This window comes from Ipomoea triloba, chromosome 13, assembly GCF_003576645.1.
Source record: "Ipomoea triloba cultivar NCNSP0323 chromosome 13, ASM357664v1".
NCBI classification, from domain to species: Eukaryota; Viridiplantae; Streptophyta; class Magnoliopsida; order Solanales; family Convolvulaceae; genus Ipomoea; species Ipomoea triloba.
Window position 1 is genome coordinate 7,136,522 of NC_044928.1, and position 25,346 is coordinate 7,161,867.

The following is a 25,346-nucleotide window of genomic DNA, read 5'->3' on the forward strand; positions in this document are numbered from 1 at the left end:
CAGAGAATTTTAACTGAATTTTATCCATTTAAAAACTCAATGTGCCAAAGTAATCAAATTAATAGTTTAGGGCTATGGATAAAAATGCTACTATAATTGAATGGTAAAAATAAAATTAATTCAATAGAGTTTTTTTTTTTGAAAGGCTTTCAATAGAGTTTTTTGTTTGTTTGTTTTTTTTTTTTTAAAATCAAATGTTACATGATATGTTGCCAGCATTTACTCAACTTAAGATGATGAGCCTATATCTTAAATCAAAAATCGGCTAATTACAATATACCATATTAATATTTGGTGAAATTTCAAAATAATTTTGTTCACCACATTTTTCAACTTTAAAATGATGTAATTCATTGAAAAAGTTATATACACTTATTTACATCAGCTGCATTTGAGTACACAATATCTTTAGTATTCAAAAAGTTGGAACCTTGAAATGCCATAAAGAGAAACATACCCTATTCTCCTATGGGCTTGTGCACAAAATCAATAATTTTTTTTTAATACTTCACTAGTATTTGTATCTTGCATCTCATAAGATACAACTAATTTAAGCAAATCTTGATTTGGTATCATTCGAGACAACTCTTTCAAAAATATTACTACATACTCTCAAAATAAATCAAATTTTGAAGATAGTGGATGATGTTTGGTTCGATTTAAGTTAGTTTAAGTCATGTATGTTAATTTTTAGATCGTATATTTGTTGAGTTGAATTTCAAAAGTAATAATCATTGATAATTGGAATTTAATCATTTTTCAAAGTTGAAATAAATGATTTTATATATATATATATATATATATATATATATATATATATATATATATATATATATATATATATATATATATATATATATATTATAGTGTTAGTAGCCTTGTTTCCTTCATAATTAAGCAACCATAGCTTTTAGAGCTATAACATGTCACACATTTTTTTTTTTAAATATTACATTAAAGGAAAAGTGATAGATGTAAATATTTAAAAAAATTACTGTCAATTTTAGTTCATTGATTATAGTAATATTTTTATTTCTAATAATCTGCTATCAATTCGGTCACTTTGACAAATAAAAAATGAAATAATTTAATTTATACATGAAATTGCTGACTACGTACGCTATGAAAGTGATTTGAAATTGAAAGTCAAAATTTTATGTTTTTTACATATAATAGATGAAAACTGATCCCGAAACGTTTTACGTAGACTCGTATTCTTATATCACTAAACTATAAGGTTTTTATCCTTAGAACACATGATTTTCACATATGCCTTAGTTAGTGTTTAATGAACATACCTGACTCCATGGTTTTGTAGATGCTTCAATGAAGACTTGGTTTCTCCCTCCAGACTTTGAGCTTTCCCTTAGCCTAAGCACTCTGATATAGAGAGAATCTTAGTTTTTACGGAAGGTTGGGGAGATGACCAAAGCCGAGATGGTTATCTGAGCAGTTGAAACTGCTCTTTATTTTATCTGACCAATAATAGAATTATTATTATTATTATTAAATTTAAATAAGTATTTATGAGCCATAGAAAAAAAAATAATTAACAATATAATAATAATGATAATTATTCTAACAACTTTCTCCTATTATGTTTTAACTCCTAAGTTGACCTCCTCTTAAGTTCATATAAAACTTTTTATTTTTATTGGGTGACAAGGATTAATTTATAGGACCACGACTTTGAAAAAAAAAGAAAGAATATACATAATAATCAAATAGAGAAAAGTCCAACTAGACAATACCACATAATGTGAATATTAAAATGATACATTTAGGGGGGGGGGGGGNGGGGGGGGGGGGGAGGTGGTGTTGGGTGACGAGAAAAATCCGCACCCACTATTCAAAGGTGTGCACAAAATAATTAAACTCATAACCTTCAAATATATATAGAACTGATCCTCCGACGACCCAAACAAGCTCTCTAGAAATCCTTAGCAAAATCACATTCCCTAAATAGATAAACCAATGTTTCAGCATCTCTCTTGCACCTATGGCAGCTACAAACATCGGTTTTTCCACGATGAACATTATTGAGAAGGTTGTTTTTAGCAAGCAAACAGATGAACATGCAAAGCCAATATGACAATCGCCAATTAATATCCCAATCCTCTATTTAGCCCCTAATTCAATCACATGCCTCCCTTTAATGATACCCGGCCCCAATCCTTTACCAAGCATTACCTAGAACCTAGATGGTGAAAAGCTACCATCGAGAACGTACTTATTGCACAAGACTTAAACCCAAGGTTTATCCGAGCTAGAAACTTTATGCTAATCCGAGCAAAAATATCTCAGCCTTCTCAAACCAAGGCCCAATTTGTCTTATGGGGAGCAACCTTCCTTCCAATTTACCAAGTGGACCCTCTCTTTATCATCTTCTTACGCCTTTCTTCCTTATTTTATAGAGATTTAAGAAAACATACCTCTAGAGATCTAGCATTAAAAGATAGGGAAATCCATATACTTACAAAAATGAGAAGTAATTAACTAATGAAGAAGTATTTTTTTCTAGGGTCAATATTGTCGTTCTCAAAGGATTGACAATAGATGTAGAGCTTAAGTTTGTCAAATAAAAAAGTACTAAATCCTCTTATGAAAATATATCCCTCAAGAAAATATGGCTAATGCAAATAACAAACAAACACAAGCAATGAATAACAATAATAGGAAATGAAGAGAGAAATAGCGACTAGGATTCTAGGTAATGCAACCAACTAGGTACAAGAGTGAGATTCAATTGACTTAATGATTAATGTCAGGCCATTTAACCGGGATGAAGCATTTCTCAAGGTCATTCTACACTCTTAGAACACATAAGGACATTCTCATGACTCATAAGTGTCTAAGAGGCGTTTAATCAAACACCTTGGTTTTGACATCCCATACTCGCATTTTCTCAAAAGTGAAGTAAGGTTAATCAACCTCTTATCTCAAAGGTCAGGTTGATCAATATCATCCAAGCCAAGTCTCATCACTCCTAATCAACAAATTCAAAGTTGCATCTCCATAAACATAATTTACATCCCTATGTCCCTCCAAAGATGACTATTCAAGCATGACCAAAGTAGAAATAGAGATAGATTCAAGATCAAACAAACAATCAATGGCAAACACAAGATGATAGATCAAAGTAAACCAGGACAAAGATAAAATTGCAATAAATGGAAGTTGGAAGTGACATAGTTAATTGGAGATGAAATTGAATCTTCAATTTTTCAATCCTTGCTTCAAATGTAGAAATGGAAATTGAATCTAGCTAGAACTTGTAAATGAAACTTGAAATTGAAATATAAAATTGTAGATTGAAATATAGGAATCTAAAATTGTAGATTGTGATGCTCTTGTTTTTTATTCTATGAATGAAGTCATCTCTTTCAAAAAAAAAAAAAAAAAAAAAAAAAAAAAACTAAAACTAGGATTCTAAAAGCTAAAATAAGAACTTGAAAGGAAATTGTATAGTCTAATCCCTAGTCTAATTAGTGTCTAGGAATCCAAATTCTAATGTAATGTCTAATGCCTCAAATGATTTCCAATCCCTCTATTTATAGTCTTGGATTTCATTTTGGCTTCCTTTCTTTTTTTTTTTTTTTCTTCTTTTCTTCTTCTTCTTCTTATTCTCGTTTTTCTCCAATTTACTTTTGAAATTGTCTTTTTACCGACGAAACACAATATAATAATGCTCTCAATTAGCTCCTCCCACATACTTTATCACATAATTGATCATTTCAAACGTAATTAAAGCAATTCTAAACAAAAATTGACCAATAAATACACACAAAAAAGTAACACAATTAAGCACTTATTAGTAATAGAGATCTTGACAATCCCTAATTATGCCCTTAACTATTGGTTTTGTGTTAGGAGGGCAGAATAAAAAATGAAAATTTTGAAGATAAATTTAATCCCCAATTTTCTAGAGAACCTATACACAATCCATAATGTGCTGAACCTGGGACTCTGGGAGATTGTGTTATCTCCCAACAACATAAGATCATATGTGAAGAACAAGTGGGAAATGCTAACAAAAAGCTCGTTGATCCAAATTACTCTCAAACTTTCTGGATTTTCCAAAATAATCTCTCCATTGTGAGTATGAAAAGGTAAGCAACTAATGGATCTCCTTGTTGCATTCCTCTTTTTGGAGTGATTAGAGGGAGTTTCCCCCTATTCAATTCCTCGTTTTGGAATGAATATTCTGCCGTGTACAATCATTTTTTTGGGTGTCAATTTTAATCTATGCTTTCAATATTTTGATCAACTTGATCATTTTATTATTGATATTACGAAATTATTATCCAAATAAACTTTTTTTTTTCCTTTTACCTGACTATTTAGCGCTTCCATTTTAATATGCCATTTGTAAATAGAAAATGCATGCAAAACTTAAAAAAGAAAAATATAATCCAACTCTCATACTCACTTATGAGTTCAATCAACTACATTTTTTGTCTCGTAGAGCTAATTTTCTTTCCTTATAAATGGTGTGCTAAAATAATGATTTTGATAAAGGTTGGATATGATTGAAAAAAAAAAGTGAATTTATTTGGCTGAATGGTTAATATTGATAACAAAACGATGAAATTAGCCAGCATATTAAAAACATAAATTATATGATTTTCTTTAAAGTATTGAGTTGTATTTAGCACAACCATGTAGATATGTTTAGTGGAACCGAATATAGTCAGTATTGATACATACTAATAGTACTCGACACAACTTGACATATCTACATATAGTTATATTAGATATAATTTAATAATATTTTATGTCCAATGTGGGTAGATCTTTTGTGCGTATCGACATTTGGTCCTATTTGTGTGATACTCTGTTAAGTCGGGGTGTGGACGACCCATAATTTAATATTTGTGTCCATCCATAAAAAAAATAACAAACATAAATAAATAAATAAGACCGTTCAATCACTTTTTTTAGAAGTGGAAGAAGTATCATACTTTTCCTTTTCTTTAAAGAAGTTGAATTTTTAGTTTAAAATGCAATTTGGGGGTTTAGTGGGTAGCAATGCATGTGTGATTTGACTTTTGAGTGAGATTTTGCACACTGCACACGTAGTATTGAAATGTTGGGCAATAAATAATTTATTTGTTATTATAAAATGTAGATAATATGCGCAATATATATGCCACCATCTAATTGTCTCTCCCCCATCCCCTTCCCCTGGCCCCTTCAGTGCATCAAAGTTAGTAAGAGATGTAATTTTCGAAGTGACATTGGACTTTTTTGCTTATAATTTTTCCTTTGGGTTATGTTATTTGTATTGAGTATCTTAGTGTGTTTATAATTTTTTTTAGGGTTGTTTGGTAAATAGCTGTTAGCTGATAATTGATAGTTAATTTGGTTAGTGAGTTTGACTAGTTGATAGCATTAGCTGATGGTAAAAAGATGTTTGGTAAATTAACTGTTAGCTAATAGCTTATTACATGCAAAATAACTTTCTCAAAAAGTTTATGGCAAATGCTGCTTTGAGCAACTTTTTGAATTTTAGCATTTTAGTGCTATAAATTGTTACATAAAGCTAATTAATCAAACACTCATAGACTGTTTAACCAAGTCAAACAATCAATAATAGTCAAGCAAGTCAAAATTAACTGATAAATTAACTATGTTACCAAACAGGGCCTTAGTGTAATTTTAATTCTTCGTGTATTAATCCATCGAGTTAGTTGATATTGAAGTTTTCTAATGTTAAGTTCAACTCTCATTAAAAATAATTTTTCGTTATATATATTTTTAAGTCTTATTATTGGTAAGTTGGTGTTATTTATTTTATAAAAGTTTAATGTGATTATTTATATATTGTAGCTAAGGATTTTTTCTATTATTAAATTTAAGTGAGTGGATTTAAAAAAAAAAAAAAACAATAAGCAAGAGATCAGACAAGGAAACAAAGGCAATACAATTTCACCCATCCCATCAGTTCTTGGCACTAAGGCATCTAATTACTCAGAAGGTTCTCCATGTTCTCAAGTGAGTGCTTTAAGGCAACTATACTCTTATAATTCACATACGCATTAACTTGTCCCAAAGTTTCATGAGGTAGTAAATTGAATCACTCTAGTTTTGAAATTCAACACCAAACTATATATTTTTGCGAACAGCTGCACAAGGAGGTCTCAAACCCAAACTCCCACCTTACCATTAGAAACAAGTTTTAAGTGAGACTTTTCATCCATTAAACTAATGCTCCGTGACATGATTAATTAACATGTTACTTGTTGCATTAATTTGTAGAGTGCATTCAATTTCTTACAATCAAATAGAAGACACATAACTAGATCGACATCACTAGTTGAACCTTGAGATGATCCCCTCCCTCTCCCTATTAAAAAAAAAAACACTTGCTCAATAACATAAGGATTAAAAGTGAATTTATCCCTATTATTTATCATTTTTATTAGACATAACTCAAAGGAAACTCAACCACTTTAAAAATAATCAATGAATGCATAGAGATAATGATTCATATATGTCACAAATCACATTACACAATACAATTATTTTTAATATAAAAATGCAATACAAATATAATTTTTCCCTTATTTTCTGTTCCTAACATTTATTTATTTATTTATTTATCCTATCTCTTTCATCATATATTTTTTGAACACAAACATGAAAGAGTCAAATTCATTATAACTCTTTCTCAACAAAGTCTATCCATATTTGATGGCATGTCATGATTACTAATAATTAAGTATATATGCACAAAGAATTAATTGTACTAAAAATAAAAATAATAAAAATAAAATTTTACACATTCATTTAATAAGTATTTTATACTAGTCCTAGACAAAGATTATTGTGCCCACTCATTTACAAAGTCTCTATTGGTACTTGATGGCACTTCACTTGATACCAAAATACATTTGCCACAATATAAGGAATTTGTCACAACCAAAAGGTGTATTATTGTTACTTGTGGCAATGAAAGCCGCAATTTTTGACAACCCTAACCAATATATCTCATATGTGACATTATGATCAATACAATATATAGTACATGCTTTCAACGAGGGTAACATTACTTGTTTGAAATGCAAATAGTGAGCGTTTGGCAATAGTTTGAGGCAGGGTTCAATTCCTATCATAAATATCTCTTGCTCACCCCAGGCGCAAATTATACTGTAGATCATGGTTCATAATGCATTGTAGACCATGGTCATGGCTGATAGTGTAGTTATGTTGAGCTGATACTGCAGTTGTGTTGAAAGGGAACTGCAATTGCGCGGAACAGAGGTCGTTCATCAGTTTCACCTGTCTGGAACTGCAGTTGTGTTGAACTGATACTGCAGTTGTATTGAACTGATGAACGACCTCTGTTCCGCTCAATTGCAGTTCCCTTTCAACACAACTGCAGTATCAGCTATGACCCATGGTCCATAATGCATTGTGGACCATGGTCCACAGTATAACCACTGCACCCCAGTGCATTGGTATAATAAATGAGAAATTTTATTTATAAGACTTCGAACTGTAAGGTAGGGTTCAATTCCTATCATAAATATTGAATTTATAGTTTTTTTTTTTTGGTTAAAAATCTCTTGCTTAAATAAAACTGTAAATTTTGGGAGATGACATGTTATCATTCTTATATTGGTAGCACTGAAATATTTTCAAGGAGATGACCATGACACAACTTTCATTATTAACTTATTGTGATGATTAATTCTAGAATAGCAACCATCTATTTTACCAACATTACTTGTTTTGATTTAATTTTCACCAAATGTTTGCATCATTCGATGGGGTTTTATTTGATCAATTCATTGTGGGTTGGTTAATTTACCAATATGATAACCTATGAATATGAAAAGTAATGGCACGTGTCACAAGCCATACCAAATTGTATAAGATTTAACACGAAAATCATGATGTAAATAACATTTTTCATTGATGTACAATAAGCTACACAAGAAAAAATTATTAAAAGCTAGATATGACATGATACGTCCTATATCGATTATTGAAGAGAATCTGGGCTAATATATAAGGTTTGAATCAAATTTATACTCATGAAATAACTTTTGTGGTGAAGTTAGTACATGTATTTGTGTATCACCATGATTTAAAATGTCATTTGTTTCAAAGAATTTCAAGTTTACCCGCCCTAAAAATGTAACTTAAAAAATAAAATAAAATTCAACCATGGATTCTACTTTATATATAGAGAGTAATTAGTCATAGTAGTATTGGCCAATAGGTATGGAGTACTTATTTGTGTGTAGACATTATATATGTGGCCATAGCTTGTAGTGTAACCTAATAATGCTATTTTGAAGTGTAGCAGAACCACTCAAAACTTCACTTATTCCTTCTTTTACTACAGCAACTACTACATACACTACACAAATTAAACAACCATGCATTTGAGAGTATGTATGGACCATCGTACCAATACTTCTGCAGTTTTGCCCTAGTCAACCAAGGAATCAAAATCCCCACCTGCCCTGCCCACTCCTGCTCAACTCTAGCCGCCCATCCATGGATGACCTGAGGCCACACTCACTCATCCGATCACGAAGCGGCCCTCGTAATGAGTTTGATTTTTACCAAAAAATATGTATACACAAAAATAATAAACAAGAGTGCAGAAGTCTACCTGAATTTGAGTGTACCTAATTTCATTATATGATAATTGAAAGATTTTGAACTTATGGATTTGTGATCTTAGCTTCTAAATACTAGGTCGAGTTTCTATTCTTCTTATTATGGTTCAGTGTGACAAATCTAGTCGAAAAGCTAGTAGCTAAAACTAAATATTGAAATACGATTATCAACTTGATTAAAATTAAAAGTGTACTGTTTAGTAAAATTGAATGTTAAGAAAATTGATAAATGTCAAAAGGCAAAAATAAACACATATATAATTAAATATTTTATTATATTAAATTATTCTATATATTTAATTTAAAATCAATTAGATGATATAATATTATAATTGTTTCAATATATTTTTTGAAATTTACATAAAAAATAATAAAATATATAGATGTAAGATGTTTAGTGTAAGTTGGTTTTAATATTCAACTTATCAAATAATGTTATATGGATATTTATATAAAATATTTATTGTAGTATATTAAATCATTATTTGCATTTAATTTGGAATTAATTAGAGATTAAGATAATGTGGAGCTCAAGTGTTCATTGTTTATGGTTTTGAAAAGAATTAGAATTTTGTTTAGTAATATTATAATAAAAAATAAATAAATAATTTTTTAAATTTTTAAAATAAATTATTGTACATATTTGATTTCAAAGAATTATATTTATAATATATTTTGAAACTTTTTTATAAAAGGTATATTATTATATGTAAAATTAATAATATATGTATATTAATAAATAATTTTTAAATGCCAAAGACCTTGTGGTCAAGTGGCATTCAGTGTCTCAATTAACACTCTTTCACATGGATGATGGGAGTGGGTTTGAGCCTCAGTAGAGTCAACTGTTGACTCGTTGTGCTTCAATAGGTACTACATTGTACTAGAGTTAATAATAATAAATTTATTTAATCAATTGGATTGTTTAGATTTATATTTTAGATTTCCTAATTTATCCTTAATTATATTATTATCCGTTAAGTTTTCCATTAAATATTCTTTCATCCGTTAATATTCTGTTAACTTTTAACTTACCCATTAATTTCTATAAGAAAGGTCTGAGGTTCGAACCTCATCCCAATCAAATTTGGCATAATTAAGTTCCTCACTCTATTTTATTCTTATTAAATTAAATAAATTAGTAGCTACAACAAAAAATGATACATATTATTTCTTTAATTTAGAATTATGTGTCTACAATACCTTTATTTGAAAAAAATTATTCATTATCAATAAATTAAATTAAATAAGAGAAATAATTTCATTAGTTATATTGTCTTTAATTTCTTCTATGCAAAGATTCTTTACATTCAAATTTATCAATTTATATTCATTACATTGTCCATTATCTTATTTTTACAATATCTTGTAATTAAATATCAAAGTTATAATACAAAATAATGCTATATATTTATTTACCAAGTATTTTATTAATACCATGAAAAATAATTAAAAAAAATTGAAGCTAATTATATTAACTACTTGGGGATTGGTTGACAAAGAGAGCACTCAAATAACCCAACAAATTGAAGCGAGATCACTCTATTTTACTCTTATTGAATTAAATAAATTAGTAGTTACAACAAAAAATGATACATGTGCATTTCTTTAATTTAGAATTATGTGTCTACAATGCCTTTATTTAAAAAATATTCATTACCAATAAATTAAATAAGAAAAATAATAGCATTAGTTATATTGTCTTTATTTTCTTTAATGCAAAGATTCTGCTCATTCAAATTCATCAATTGATATTCATTACATTGTTCATTATGTTTTTTTTACACTATCTTGTAATTAAATATCAAAGTTATTTTTGTTTTGTTTCAAAAAAAATATCAAAGTTATAATACAAAATAATGTTATATATTTATTTACCAAGTATTTTATTAATACCATGAAAAAAATAAGAGAGAATAGTTTAAAACCAATCATATTAACTACTTTGGGAATTTGTTGACAATGAAAGTACTCAAATAACCCATTACGGCATTACCCAACAAATTGAAGCCATAAACTACCTTTTAATATCTTTGGAATACATCATATTTAAATTTTTCAAATTTTTACTAATTTATTTAATCTTTTTCCTTAAAGTGAGGATTTCTTTATCCACAATAACTCTTTCAACAAGGTTGAACCAAATGAACAACCCTGAGCAGAACACCTTAAAGAAAGTCCATAGCACCTATATCATAATCTCATTGCATGACGTTGTCATCTATGCTACCAACAGTAACTCAATTGCAAATAACACACTACCAACAAAAAGGAAGAGGACAAATAGTAAAGATGAAAACAATGACAATGTTACTCAAAAGAAAATTAAGAATACTTAGAAAAATTCAAACCAAATATAGTATTTATTTAGACTATCATTTTTAGACCAAGTATTTAGACTATCGATTTTACAAAGTTGCAAACATTTATTTTAGTGACAATTATAATGAATTTCATATATTATCTTGAATTCATATACTTTGAGTTACATATTTAAATAAACAAATTCGACATTCAATTGCCTATGTATAAACTTCTCATATATAATCTTGCATTGATATAGTTTCAAATATTTATTTAAATATAAACATTGGACATTAACCCATTCGTGCAATGCACGTGTAAAACTAGTCTCATAATAAAGATATAATATTGTAGTTAGAATGGAGAGGAGTTAGGTTTTAATATTGATGGGTATATGATATCATTTTTGTAAAGTATGAAGTAATAACTAATGCGGATAAAAGTGAAAAAAAAAATGAACAATTCATGGCTTATTTTGAAAAGCTATAAAAATAACTTATTTTAGAGTTGATAGCTTATTAGTAGTTTAAAATACGTTATAAGCTCTACTATATTAAATATAGTATATCTCTCTAATGGGAATGAAGAGATATATCATATATCTAGCGGCATTAAGACTATAACCCTTGTATATAATAACAATATTAGTGTTTAGTGTTGTAAACCCCCACTTGTAATTCGCAAAATTATTATGACAAACTAGATATGTTAGGTTTAGTGTCAAATAGAGTACTGATTGAAGATTTGACAGATTAGACACTACATTAGAGCCTTTGAAAGCTAGCCGTTGGAACTACACCGACTTATCCGGAACAGCTGGCAGAGCAGTTACATGGTCTAAGGTTATTTTACAAGAAAGTCATTACCTGACTGAAATATCTCAAGGGTAAGATATTAATTTGCTCTACTTGAAATATCTTATGAATTACTTGTCTAACAAGATTCATAATACTCACTCTGTCCCATTTTAACTGTCTTACTTTCCTTTTTTATTTTGTCCCAAAATGTAGTCTTCTTTCCAAAATTGAACATCACCACCATTCTACTTTTTCATATTTACCCTTATGACTTTTGCTTTCTTTATTGCTTTTATTTCCAAAAGTGAAAAATAGGCATAATTGAAAACAAATACGGAGTACCATTTACTTTAATTCCTTAAAAAAAGTGCAAAAAGCAAATGAGACAACCAATTACGGACGAGGAGAGTATTATATATATTATGGTTAGAGATAATTCTACAGAGATGAAGAATTGAGAAATTAATCCTTACGAGATTTGAATGTCAAGAACCTCTATCTCTACGCTTTACAAGAGAATACTCTAAGATATCATCTTCTCAAGATACCATTGATTATCTGAGTTTAATAAGACTCTTGAGAAGAAAGTTCTGAAAATCTTTATCTTTTGACTGTATACCATAACACTGTAGCACAGTGGTAGGTGAGTTAGCAAGACGGACAGAGACAGTGCGGATCTCCAAGAAGGGATTTCTTGGATTGCTAATTACACAAATCTTAATAGCTTCATCAGATTGGGTCTTCACCGTGTGAGGTATATCGGATATTGGGTTGAGAATGCATCCTCTTTACCGTCTGTTTGATTTGATGTCGAGATAGTATATTAGACTCACTAATAGTGGTCCCTTAGATGTAGATATGATTATATTGAACTGGTAAACAATACCTTGTGTCATTTACTTTCTATTTGATTTACATTCTGCACTTAATCGTATCGCTGACCCATTGTTGCAATAACTATTCAAACAAACAAGTTTAGGGTTTGCGATAAGACAATCTATTAAACAGATAAGTCAGAAAGATAATCAAGAAGGTTGAGTATCACATTTATACAAAATCACACTTGGTATCAGAGCTTTTAAGTCTATATAGTGACTTGATCAATAAGGGAGTTCTACTTCAGTATTTTGTGATATTCTTGGTTAAAAGTTAAGGGTATTGTGATCATTTCTTGAAAAAATTTAGAAATATAGACTATTATTCTATTCTACATATACTGTAGTTTTGGAATATGACTTGACAAGATGGATAGCAACATGAATCCACCCGAGATGAATGGTACCAATTACTTATTTTGGAAAGTCAGGATGCATATCTACCTTCAAGCCTAAGGAGTTAGGGTTTGGCGTGTTGTAATTACTGGTTGGACACCTACTACACAAGTTGGACTAAATCGTATATGGTAGTTATAAAACCAGAAGCTGAATGGTCATATGCCGAAATAACCCTCTCAGATTACCACAACAAGGCATTGAATTCAATTGTGGAATCGTTGCATGAGTTTGTATTCACCCTAGTCACTGGTATAGATGAAGCCAAGAAGGTGTGGGAGATCTTAACGAGATTTGGTGGATCGGATGATATCAAATAGTTGAAGCTCGAAATAGTGTTGTTTGAATTTGAAGGATTAAATGTGTACGAAGATGAGAGACAATCACTAACTTCCATAGCCGAGTACAAGATTTGATGAATATAGCCTCAATTCTTGGTGAACCATTTTCTAAGTCACGAGTTGTAAAGAAAATCCTTTGTTCTTTACAAAGAAGATTACGTATGAAGCTTACTACTATACAAGAGAACTCAAGATGGGAGAACAAGATTGTTGGTGAACTCATGGGAAGCTTACACACATATGAATTGCAAGTTCTAATTGAGGATAACCCTGGTTCTTCAAGGAAGGTAAATCAATTGTAGATCATGGAGAAAGAAGACAAGGAGTTAGAAGAGGATCCCGCACAACGTAGAAAACAAGTCATCTGTTAAGAAATAGAAGATCCACAATTTGATTTGTGTAACTATTGATCATGGTCAATCCAGATATTAATCTTATCGTCTAGAAATAAAATATGTCATTTCCATGTTAACTCGGGGGGGGGGGGGGCATCCAAGTTACAAGTCTTAACAAATGGTCGATGCCTGACCTCGATCATTCTCATCCAAAAAAAAAAAAATCATCATGGCCTAAAGGTGTGGGAGATCAGACCTTGCCAATCCGACATATATAGTAATCCCTTTACTACGAGAGCAATGAAAGTCTTAGTTAGCGGCTCACTATTGCACACAACTCTAACAGGACCATGGCGTCCGACCCCTACGACACCTAATGAGTAGTTGATTCCGTTGAGAGAGATTTGCTCAATGACGTCATTGGTGCACATGTATCCAAGTCAAAAATAATAACAATTTGAGTTATAATTATGTGATTTGTCTTGATGTGAACCGTGGAGAGGGTTGAAAATAAATAAATAAATAAGTGGGAAAGGAAGGGGAGGGGAGTTGGGAATATGTCCAAGTCTCGGGCTCGGTCCTGTTCGAATTGTGACTTCTATATATGTGCAATGATGGGTTGGGAATTGGTCTGATTCCAGGACTCGATCCTACTCGAATCGTGACTCCTATAGTGCAACAATGGGTTGGGAATTTGTCCGAGTCCCGTGCTTGGTCCTACTCGAATCTTGACTCCTATATGTGTAACGATAAAGAAGAAGAAGAAGAAGAAGAAGAAGAAGAAGAAGAGGAAGTGGGTTAGTGATCAAAATTAATTGATCTTTTAAAAAAAAAACCGCCATCTACAATTTTAAAAAAAATGCTCTGGGAGGCACAACAATGTGCACTGTAAGGCACAACCATGGTTGCAGTAGGCGCTAGGTGCTAGTTGGGTGGTAGACTAGCGCCTAGCGCCTAGGTGGTCTAGGCAGCTGCCTAAGCGACAACCTGTAAAAACAAAAAAATAGTGCATGTGTGTGGGTGTATGTCATATATTATATTATACGGAGTATATATTATACATATTTCTCTTACTTCTCTTATTTATATAAATAAGTAAATCTAAATATATATAAATACAATATAAAAAATCTAACAAAGCCGACTGGCCAGACTTAACTTGGCTTACTCTGTCGCGTTGGGCGAGTTAACTCAGCCCGATCGCCCGAGTTAGGCGCTAGGCAGCCGCCTAGGGAGTAATTCACCCCGGCGTAGGGGCGCCTAGCCCCTAGGCAGTCGATTTTTTTCAATAGTGGGCACAACAATGTGCTCTGGATGAATGAACAATGTGCACAGTAAGGCACAACAATGTGCTCTTGAAGAAGGAACAATATGCACTAGAAGAATGAAGAATGTGTATTGTATTGCATAACAATATGCACTGGAAGAAGGAACAATATGCACTATATGGCATAACAATGTGCACTGGAAGAAGGAACAATGTGCACTGTATGGCATAACAATGTGCACTCGAAAAAATAACAATGTGCACTGTATAGCATAACAATGTGCACTCGAAGAAGTAACAATGTGCACTGTATGGCATAACAATGTGCACTGAAAAAAGTAATAATGTGCACTGAAAAAAGTAACAATGTGCACTGGAAGGCAAAAAAACATTTAACGTACATACACAAAATTACAATAAAACCACCGTATTTTTTTAAAAAAATCTCCAATTTGAACCTTTAATCTGGACTCAATCTACGAATATAATTTCATCTCATTTTTCACCAAAAACAATTATTTCATATGATCTTTTATATATATATATATATATATATATATATATATATATATATAGAACACTCTTCTACTCAAGCATCAAGTGTTCTTCCAGAACAAGAAAAGTAAAAAAGAAATGGGCAGCTTTGTGTCTATCCATTGAGATTGGACACAAGTGTTACCAAAAGTTCAACCGTCTGGTCCACGTGCATATATGTGCGTGCACATATAACTTTTCTTCTGAGAGATTAAGTGTGATTAAACAGTTAAATAATACCGAATATTTGTAATGTTTATTTATTATTTAATTATAAACATTTTTGTCATTTAGGTTTTTTTTTTCTTTTATATTTCATAATTCACTAAACGTTTATATACTTCTTTATATAATTTTGTTATAATGTGGTATGTGTTCATAGCTACTTCTCAACCAAATGAAACAGAAAGAGTCAATATTGCATCCACTGAGCCTCGAATCCACTCCCTCCCAAGTGGGTATGCAACCGGGTGCCACTAAACCACAAGATCTTTGGCTGATAGAAATTTTATAGTCACTGTCAATTATGATATTTAATATTTATAGCCATTCCTAAGGGACTTTGGTATTAGCTATTCCATGCTCTTGGGAATAAGTTTTGTATTACAAATACCAAAAGTACCATTTGCATATTATTTAATATTTATAAATAATAAATAGAATGTTTTATATAAATGTATATATAAATGTATTATATAAATGTATAAATTAAATTATGTGATTAGAAGAACGAAATATTGGTCAATGACCTTGTGGTCCAGTGGCACTAAGTTGCTTTGCCAAGTTGCTTCAGTAGGTTGAGAAAGTAGTTTGTCGAGAGACAAATCACAATAAAAAGACTGTGTGACAAGCTCAATCGAGGAATAGTAATAACAATAATTAAATTCATAACTTTTAGATATGAGAGTTATATTTCATTTACTCGACCACTCTTTTAGGGTAAAACGATCCATATTTGTTAATATGATTCTTACTAGTTACTACCAAGAAATATTTTTTACCAAACTTCAAAAGTGATTAAAAGAAAAAAGCATGGGAGCAACAAAAAGATAGGCAAGAAAGAAAATAAAGGACTGCGGTAAAGCGATAATGATTCAGGATTGACTAGAGTTCTAATGTTCTATCATGCTATCTTATTTAAGTTAATTCTAATATAGTTTTTTTTTAGAAGTACTTTTCAATTCTTGAGTTATAGAGTACTAATAAATTCAATTAATGTGTTATAAGTGTCATTACAATGTAGTATAAAGTCAATATCGACTCCACTGAAACTCGAACGCATGACCTCCTATGTGTAAGAAACATTTTGTGCCACTAGACCATAAGGTCATTGGCTAGTCATTGAATGTTCATAACTACTTTCTCAATCTACTGAAACATAAATAGTTAATAGAGTCAATATCACCCTTCGTGCCACTAGACCACTTTGTTTTCTTTTAGTTTTCACTTTTTTCCTAAATTACCCTCAAACTCCACACTTTGTGACCAGAAATGCAAATCACTAACTTTATTACATTGATTTTCTTAATTTTCTATTAGTGTAATATTGACGCTGCAATATTTGAATCTGATGCAGGGTTTGGAGCGGTGGTTCGTGATCACTTGGGTCTCTTTGTGGCAGCTAAAAGTGATCGACTTGTCCATGTTCGTGACCCTCTGCTTGCGGAAACTTTGGCAGCTAAAGAAGCTTTGTCTTGGCTGAAGGATCTTGGGCATATCAATGTTATTTTAGAGTCTGATTATTTAAACTTTTGTCTTGCTTTCAATTCCTGTTTTAATGATTTGTCATACATTGGTTCTATAGTTAAGCAATGTCGTATTATTACTAGGGACATTGGGAACGTTTCTGTTCGCCATGTCAAGCGGTCAGCGAATTATGTAGCTCATGCTCTTGCAAGGGCGACATGTTCTTTGTCTGTCCGGGGTTCGTGGTCTCTTTTACCTCCTGACTGTATTGTCGGTTTATTAAATTCTTAATGAAGTTATTATGCTTTTGATTTCAAAAAAAAGAGATGTCATTGGTTTATATTTTGTATTTGTAGTCACTAAGTTGTGGAATTAAAGTGTGATTTTGTGGAAGAAGACAAATATAAGGTAAAATTATGTGTCTATCTCTGGTTAACTAAAATTTGTTAATTATATAACGATACATTTTAATATAATCATCAACATAATGACCAAAAGTAGTGTCACTTTACTCATAACAGTAATTAAAACTTAAAAGTAATAACTTTTATGACATATCACAAATGGACTATTTACTATTTCTCTATAACTAATACAAAGACCGAAATTATCTTATAAATGTGTTATTCAATCAACCAATACCATGTAAATTTTTGCAATTGTATGTGCACCTCTCACGTACTGTACGTGTACTTTTATACTTTGATTTGTCCCATTTTATATATTTTATTTATTAGTATTTATTGATAAAATCAGTTATTTTTTTCAGTGTACGAGTAAATCACATGAAATGCGTAACGTAATTATTACTCTGTACTTTTACAGCACGTTTGGTTCACAGAATGAATTTGGAGGGAATAGGAATACTATTCCATAAGAAATGGCATAGGTAAGGAATAGAATAGAAATTGTATTATAGTGTTTGGTTCGCTGAAGGAATAGACTTGGGAATTATATTCCAGCGTTTGGTTGGTTAAAGGAATAGAAATGGAATATATATTTAAAAGACATAAATGCCCTTGTACAAATTTTTTTTATTACTATTATTATTATTATTATTATTACTACGCACCACGCCGCAGCCGCGATAATTTTTATATATATAAATAAATTATTTGTAAAAAAAAGGAGAAATTTAGAAGAATACCTTGAAGAAGAATTTCAATTTGCAATTTGCAATGACGGAAGTGAGATGCGTGCAATGACAGAGAGAAAGGTGATGTGATGCGATGATAGAGAAAAAAAATGAGTCTAAAAAATTAAGGTTTAGAAAAGGGTAAAAATGAAAATAAAATAAAATATCTATTCCTGATAGTCAGTAATAGGCTAATACCAGGGGGTGCTGGTAATAGCTCATTCCCAAGAACAATGTTCCTGTGAATACATATGCGAACCAAACAACGGAATAGGCTATTACTGGAATGCTATATCATTCCTTGCCTATTCCGTGAACCAAACAGTCTGTTAAGGCAGTTAGTATTGAAATTATTAAAATGACCAAATAATAAAGAAAATAAATTACGTTTCATTTAAAAATTGAGTTTTAATATTAAATACCCACATATTCATGCAATAATAGCAGGGTAATAATTGTAAACTTTTGACCCCACAATGTTAAAGCCCATGCAATTGTCTCTAGACAGAATTAAGATGTTCCATTCTCATAACACTTTTTATAGTGTACATAAAAGTTGCAAGAACAAATTCAACACGGATTATCAATTGTTGGATTGTACTTTTTGACAATCCCAAAAGGAGTAGGTCGGATAGCTAATTTAATAATTATAAAATTTTAAGTTCGATTTTTATGAAAAGTTGCATATTGTCCTTAATTCGACTCGGTCCAGTATATAAAACTTATATTAGTTTACTTACTTATAATTCTTTACCTTTAAGTAACGATTGTGAACTTTTTATAAATTAAAGAATACTTTTGTGTTCAAATTAGAGACGAGTGCATCATCAAAAGCCCTTTGGAATCTTGTGTTCAAGAATCCTTAAAGCTCATAGACAAAAATCTTTTATTTCTTTTAGCAGACGCAACGTAACGGGCTGCTCCTATCTCCATCAGATCAAATGATTCTTTGCTTTAGTCTCATATTCAATTGAAAAATCCACTATCCTATGAACCCTTTTTTGACATCATATAAACAAACAAATCATAGGCACACTATTATTCCACACGTACTCCTAATTAATAGGCATTTCACACATATAATCAACCCCCAATTGTAAAAATAAACCGATATGGCTGTGTATCGGGATTACATAACTTCTAGCATGTTTTGGTTTTAGAACAAAGATGAAAGAAAATTGAGAGAAAGAAGGGCCAGACGAGAGAGAGACATAGGAGTAAACATAGAATAAGATGGGAAATGATAGTATTATTCAATTGATGATTTTTATTGTTACCATTCAATTGCGATTTTTAAATCCCTAAAATCATATTTTTGTTTTTATAATTTTGATTACCAGTTTTTTGTTTAAACATCCTGACAGAAGCAATTGTTATATCATGGACCAGGGTTCATATTGCATTGTGAACCCTAATACAAAAATTTTGTACCTTCAATTAATATATTTTGTACCTACAGTTAACCGTTTTTGTACAATTAAACAAATAACTTGATAATTGCTAACACATAATATGATAACTACAGGTACAAAAACGGTCAATTGCAGGTACAGAATGTATAAACTACAGATACAAAATCTGAAGGTTATTTTGGACTAGGATATACAATGCAAGGTAAACCCTAGTCCATGGTATAATTTTCCCGACAGATGGGATACCCCTTTGATTACTAAAATTATGTAATGCAGATATATAACACAATATAAAGCAATAAATGAAGCACAAAAAATAAATACACAGCTGAATTTGATTATGCAGTTGGAGAGCACCTCCTAATCTGCGGGGCTACGCCCAAAAACTTTTTCACTCAAGATTAACCCACGGTTTTTACAATTACAAGGTTCAATGAATTACAAAAGTAGGTCTACCACATATTTCAACATTAACCTCATAAAACAACTCTCTGAAAAAGTTTACATGTACAATTTGAACTAGTTCTACCAATTAAACAAACTGTAACCAACCTGAATTTCGACACAACTTGTTCAAATATAAAGTGGAGTCGGCTTCTCTAGATAGTACACCAGTCCCCACATTCCAAATAATATTTCAATTATATTTTTAATTACCTGGAAACTTCACTTTTTTCTTCATTACAGAGTTCTCTATTTATAGGGCCTTGGATAGGGGTGGACGTTTCGAGCTTCGGTTAGGTTTCTTTCGATTTTTAAAAATTTAAACCATTCGGTTTAACATTAGAGTTCGACTCGGTTTCGGTTCGCATTTAATTCGATTCGATTTAGGTCCCCAAATTTCAGCATTTCCTAATTTTCCGAACATACTATCACATTATTCATATCCAAAATCTAAACATTATATGACAAAATAGTAATTCATAGTCCACACATACTACTAAGTACTAATTGTGAGGTAAAAACAATTGCAGCAAACAACAAAAGCGCAAAGTAGAGAACAAGTTATAAAGAAATCAAATAAAAAATTTAAGAGAGATACCAGTGAGAATAGGAATTAAACGACGGAGCAGGCATCAAGGGACTTAAATTTACTTCTTTACTATTATTTTTTATTGTTATTGTTGTTGTTGTTGTTGCTATTATTATTATTATTATTATTATTAAAACCTAACAAACTTCGGTTCAATTCGATTTTTACTACACCTTCGGTTTGGTTCGGTTCAATTTTTAACAGAACCGTTCGGCTTACAAGAATCCCGAACCGTTCGATTTTGTATTACATGCTCATATCGGATCGGATCGGATCGATTCGTTTTGGTTCGGTTCGGTACCATAATGAACACCTGCAAATGGGTGTACCATTTGTTCGGAGGGTGGCTGGTGCATTATTTAGAAGCGGTGATGATGACTGCGTAGCTCCGAGTCTCTGAAGTAGGACGATTAATTGCAGCATCTGAACTTCTGCATTAGTTCCTTTGTTATTATTTACAGGAACTGCACTTTCTCAAAAAGTTGTTTTGAATTTTAGTGACGAGAATTTCAGTGCTTTAGAGCAATAAATTAGTCAAAATTACCTGATAAGCTAACTATATTACGAAATATATAGGATATGTTTTCCCAATTTTTACTCTCACGTTCAAAATCTTAATATAGACACTTGTATTGAGACATGAGAAAAAAAAAATAGCGTATTGTCCGTCACATAAGGGAGTAACATACATTTGGGAGTCCATATAGTAAAACTCTTACGATGAATTCTCTCCACTTTGTCAGTAACATTTTGTGCAACTTTTTTTTTCTAAAACTAAATTTTATTTTCCATGTACATAAAGAAACAAGTTCTATCAAAATGGTAAGAAGCACCAGTGGTCTAGTGGTAGAACAGTACCCTGCCAAGGTGCAGACCTGTGTTTGATTCTCGGTTGGTGCATTATCTAGTAGTAGTGATGACGACTGCATAGCTGCGAGTGTCTGAAGTGTTATTTTGAGCTTCTACATTATTTTCAGGAACTGCACTTTCTCAAAAAGGTGCTTTGAATTTGAGTTTTTTAGAACAATAGATTAGTCACAATTACCTAGGCTTTGTTTGGCTGAGCTTATTTAGGAGCTTATAGCTTATTTTAAGCTACTAATAAGCTATAAACTCTGTTTGGTAATGTTCTCAAAATAAGCTACTAGCTTAAAATAAGAACTTATTTTGAAACGCTACTTGGGGTAGCTTTTCAAAATAAGCTAGTAGCTTTTTAACTTTTTTCCATCTTTATCCTTATTATTTTAAATAAATGATATCATTTACCCCTCTCAATTAAAACCCTTTTGACATTTCCTTTTCATTATGTTTGGTTGTAATTTCAGTTTAATATTTATGTTTGAACATTAATTTTTGTATGAACTAATCTTATGAATTATAAATATTTTTTTTTACTTTATATATTTTCAAATATATGTTCTTACTTTATATTTTATTTAAATATATTGATTTCATTATTTTATATTTTAATATATAAACAAACCTATTTAAATTTAAAATTATTTAAATTATATGAAGATGTCATTTTTAGTCTTTTTACATTTATCAGCTTATCAAAAAGCTAATTTTACCAAATACTTTTAAGCATAACAACTCTTCATATTTCAGCTTCGAGCTTATAGCTTTTCAGTTTTCAGTTACTTTTCAGCTTTCAGCTATCTTTTCAGCTAGGTTTGCCAAACATAGCCCTAATAAGCTAACTATATTACGAAATAGGATGTGTATTACCAATTTTTACTATCATGTACAAAATCTTAATAAAGACACTTGTATTGAGACCCACATAAAAAAAAATAGCTTATTGTCCGTCACATAAGGGAATAACATTTGGGAGTCCATAATTCCTTCCACTTTGTTAGTAACATTTTGTGCAACTTTTTTTTTTTGACAACTAATATAACTATAGTAGTCATTGAAACAACAAATAATCACATGGTAATTTTTTAAAAGGTTTACAAAATAATATAATCAAATTAGTAATTAATTTGAATAAAATTTCAATTTCAATCTTTTGAGTATAGTTATAATCATCAATATAAACATATTAAAGTATATTTGTGTGCCAATATCATGTTAGTCTAAGTATTTTAAAACTGAAGAAATAATATATCGAGTCCTATAATTATATGCATATAGGGAGTAGGTTCTTAAGGGAGTAGGTTCTTTAATTATACATGCACTTGATTTAATCTTTCAATGGAGTGAATTGACACAAAAGTAGCAAATTTAACTATTGGTAAGATAAAAATGTTGAATGGTAAAGAGCACACTTTTGAAGAGTCAAAACTATAATAGCAAATACCAATTTTGGTCCCACGACTATTACCAAAATGATAATTTTGGTCCACATGTTTCATTTCTACCAATTTTGGTCCCACGACTATTGTTTAGTACCAATTTTGGTCCCACGACTACTATTTTAGTGCCAATATTCATCGCGCCGATCACCCATCCGTTTAAAACGTGCCGAAATCTAAAATTTTTGAAGGTATTTTCGTCATTTTCAACTCAATATCCCAATTTGAGCATGAATAAAGAGATTTAAGCCCTAAGATCGATCACAATTTACAATTCTCCTCCTCAAATTAAGGTAAAATGAGGAGAAAAACTGCGAATTTACTACGAATTTTGATCGATTTTACGACTTAAATCCATTTATTCATACTCAAATTAAGATATTAAGTTGAAAATGATGAAAATACGCTTAACAATTTTAGATTTTTGCATGTTTTAAACGGATGGATGATCGGCGCGATAAATTTTGGCACTAAAACAATAGTCGTGGATGAAAATTGGTATTAAAACAATAGTCGTGGGACCAAAATTGGTAGAAATGAAACATGTGGACCAAAATTGTCATTTTGCTAATAGTCGTGGGACCAAAATTGGTATTTGCTCAAACTATAATTTCAAACTTTATCTCTCTTAGTGTGTACGAGGTTAAATATCATATTTATAGTTTGGTTTAGATTTCTTTTTTTGCACCATTATTATATTCCTCACAAGCCAAGCACCTTGTGCTCAAATGGCATGTAGTGGCCTCCCTCAAATGAAAGGTCATGAGTTCGAGCCTCAGTGGAGGAGATATCGAAATTCTTTGTTCTTCAACAGGTTGAAAAAAGTATAGATGAACAGATACTACAATGTAAATAGGGTCAGTTGTATTCAAAGAAAAAAAAAAATTCCTCACAAACTAAAGCAAATCATGATCCCAAACTCCAAGTGAGGTATTATTTACAAAATAATTATCTACCAATGATAAAAATGGAAAACTTGACCAATAATTACTTCAATATAATTGACCATGTTCATTGCTTTGACTATTTTGAGTCAATCCAAATGGGCTTCAGATCGGGCTCAATGACTAATCCAAGTATTCCGTCACCAACCTCCTACTCCCAAGTTGAGAGTATAGTGGAGTCAGCTAGGGAGTAATGAAAGTATATACTCGTTAAATAGAGGCACTTTGCAATTGTTAGAAAAATATTGAACAAAAAATATACTTATTTTTTATCTTTCTCAATTAAATTGTTTTATTACTATTATTTTATAACATAAATAAAAAATAATAAATGAAAAATAGATGAGTCTTGTTTTTGCCTAACATAAGTTTAAAGTTTGCTTTGTAAAAATGTAGAAATGACCACAAAGAAAACAAGCACCCATATGTATTGTATTGATTTCAGAGATATTTGTGAAACAAGATTATCAATCTTGATAGATATTTTAGTGAAAGTTTAATTTTAGTTTTTTATTTATATTGATATTTACATTTTAACTATGTTATATAATCTTGTTCAGTTTAAATTATCAGATAACAATAAGCAAAATGTCTATCTTTATAACAACAAGCACCAGTGGTCTAGTGGTAGAATAGTACCCTGCCACGGTACAGACCCGGGTTCGATTCCCGGCTGGTGCACTTCTTTTGTGAAGCAGTGATGAACTTTGCGCATGTGGTGATTGGGTCGCCACTGTCTATCTGAAAAACATAAGATGACTAACAGCGTATCTGAGCTTCTATCTTTTGGGACTTTTTCATCCTTCTCCACAATTAAATGGCAAATGTTATTGGATTTTCGGAGAGCTAATAAAACTATAGTTTCATCCTTCTCCACAATTAAATGGCAAATGGTATTGGATTTTCGGACAGCTAATAAAATTATAGTCATTGAAACAACACATAAATATATGAGTGCAATTGCTAGAGCACGGGAGAATGAAGAGTAATGATTTCAGCAAGAGCAGCCAGACGGACGATGATTTTAATTTTGAAAAATTACCATTCGTAATCACTGTGTTAATTTCAAATTAATTAGTGTGTTATGAAAGTTACATATTGATTTTACATCAGCGTTAATGTGATGCTTTAATGTTAATTTTGGTCACATCTCCTATAAAAATTGTCGTTGAGCATATGAAATTATGGACTTACATATACTGCACTCGAAAAAAAAAAAAAAATAATAATAATATAAAGAGATTGTAGCAAAATGCACTAGAAAAGATGTTATATAATATAATCTTTTATGTGTGTGTGTGTTGGTAAGTTGTAAGGTTTGGGGGAAGACTAATATACAACACTACAAATCTTTTCA

General features: G+C 30.8%; 2 non-coding genes across 2 annotated transcripts; both read left to right on the forward strand.

Moving 5' to 3' along the window:
• Positions 1 to 24,599: 24,599 nt before the first annotated feature.
• Positions 24,600 to 24,670, forward strand: TRNAG-GCC. The gene has a single exon. It is a non-coding gene; the product is annotated as a tRNA-Gly (tRNA).
• Positions 24,671 to 24,681: 11 nt separating this feature from the next.
• On the forward strand, positions 24,682 to 24,768 carry LOC116003224. Its single transcript, XR_004094655.1, has one exon. It is a non-coding gene; the product is annotated as a small nucleolar RNA snoR114 (small nucleolar RNA).
• The last annotated feature ends 578 nt before the right edge of the window (positions 24,769 to 25,346 follow it).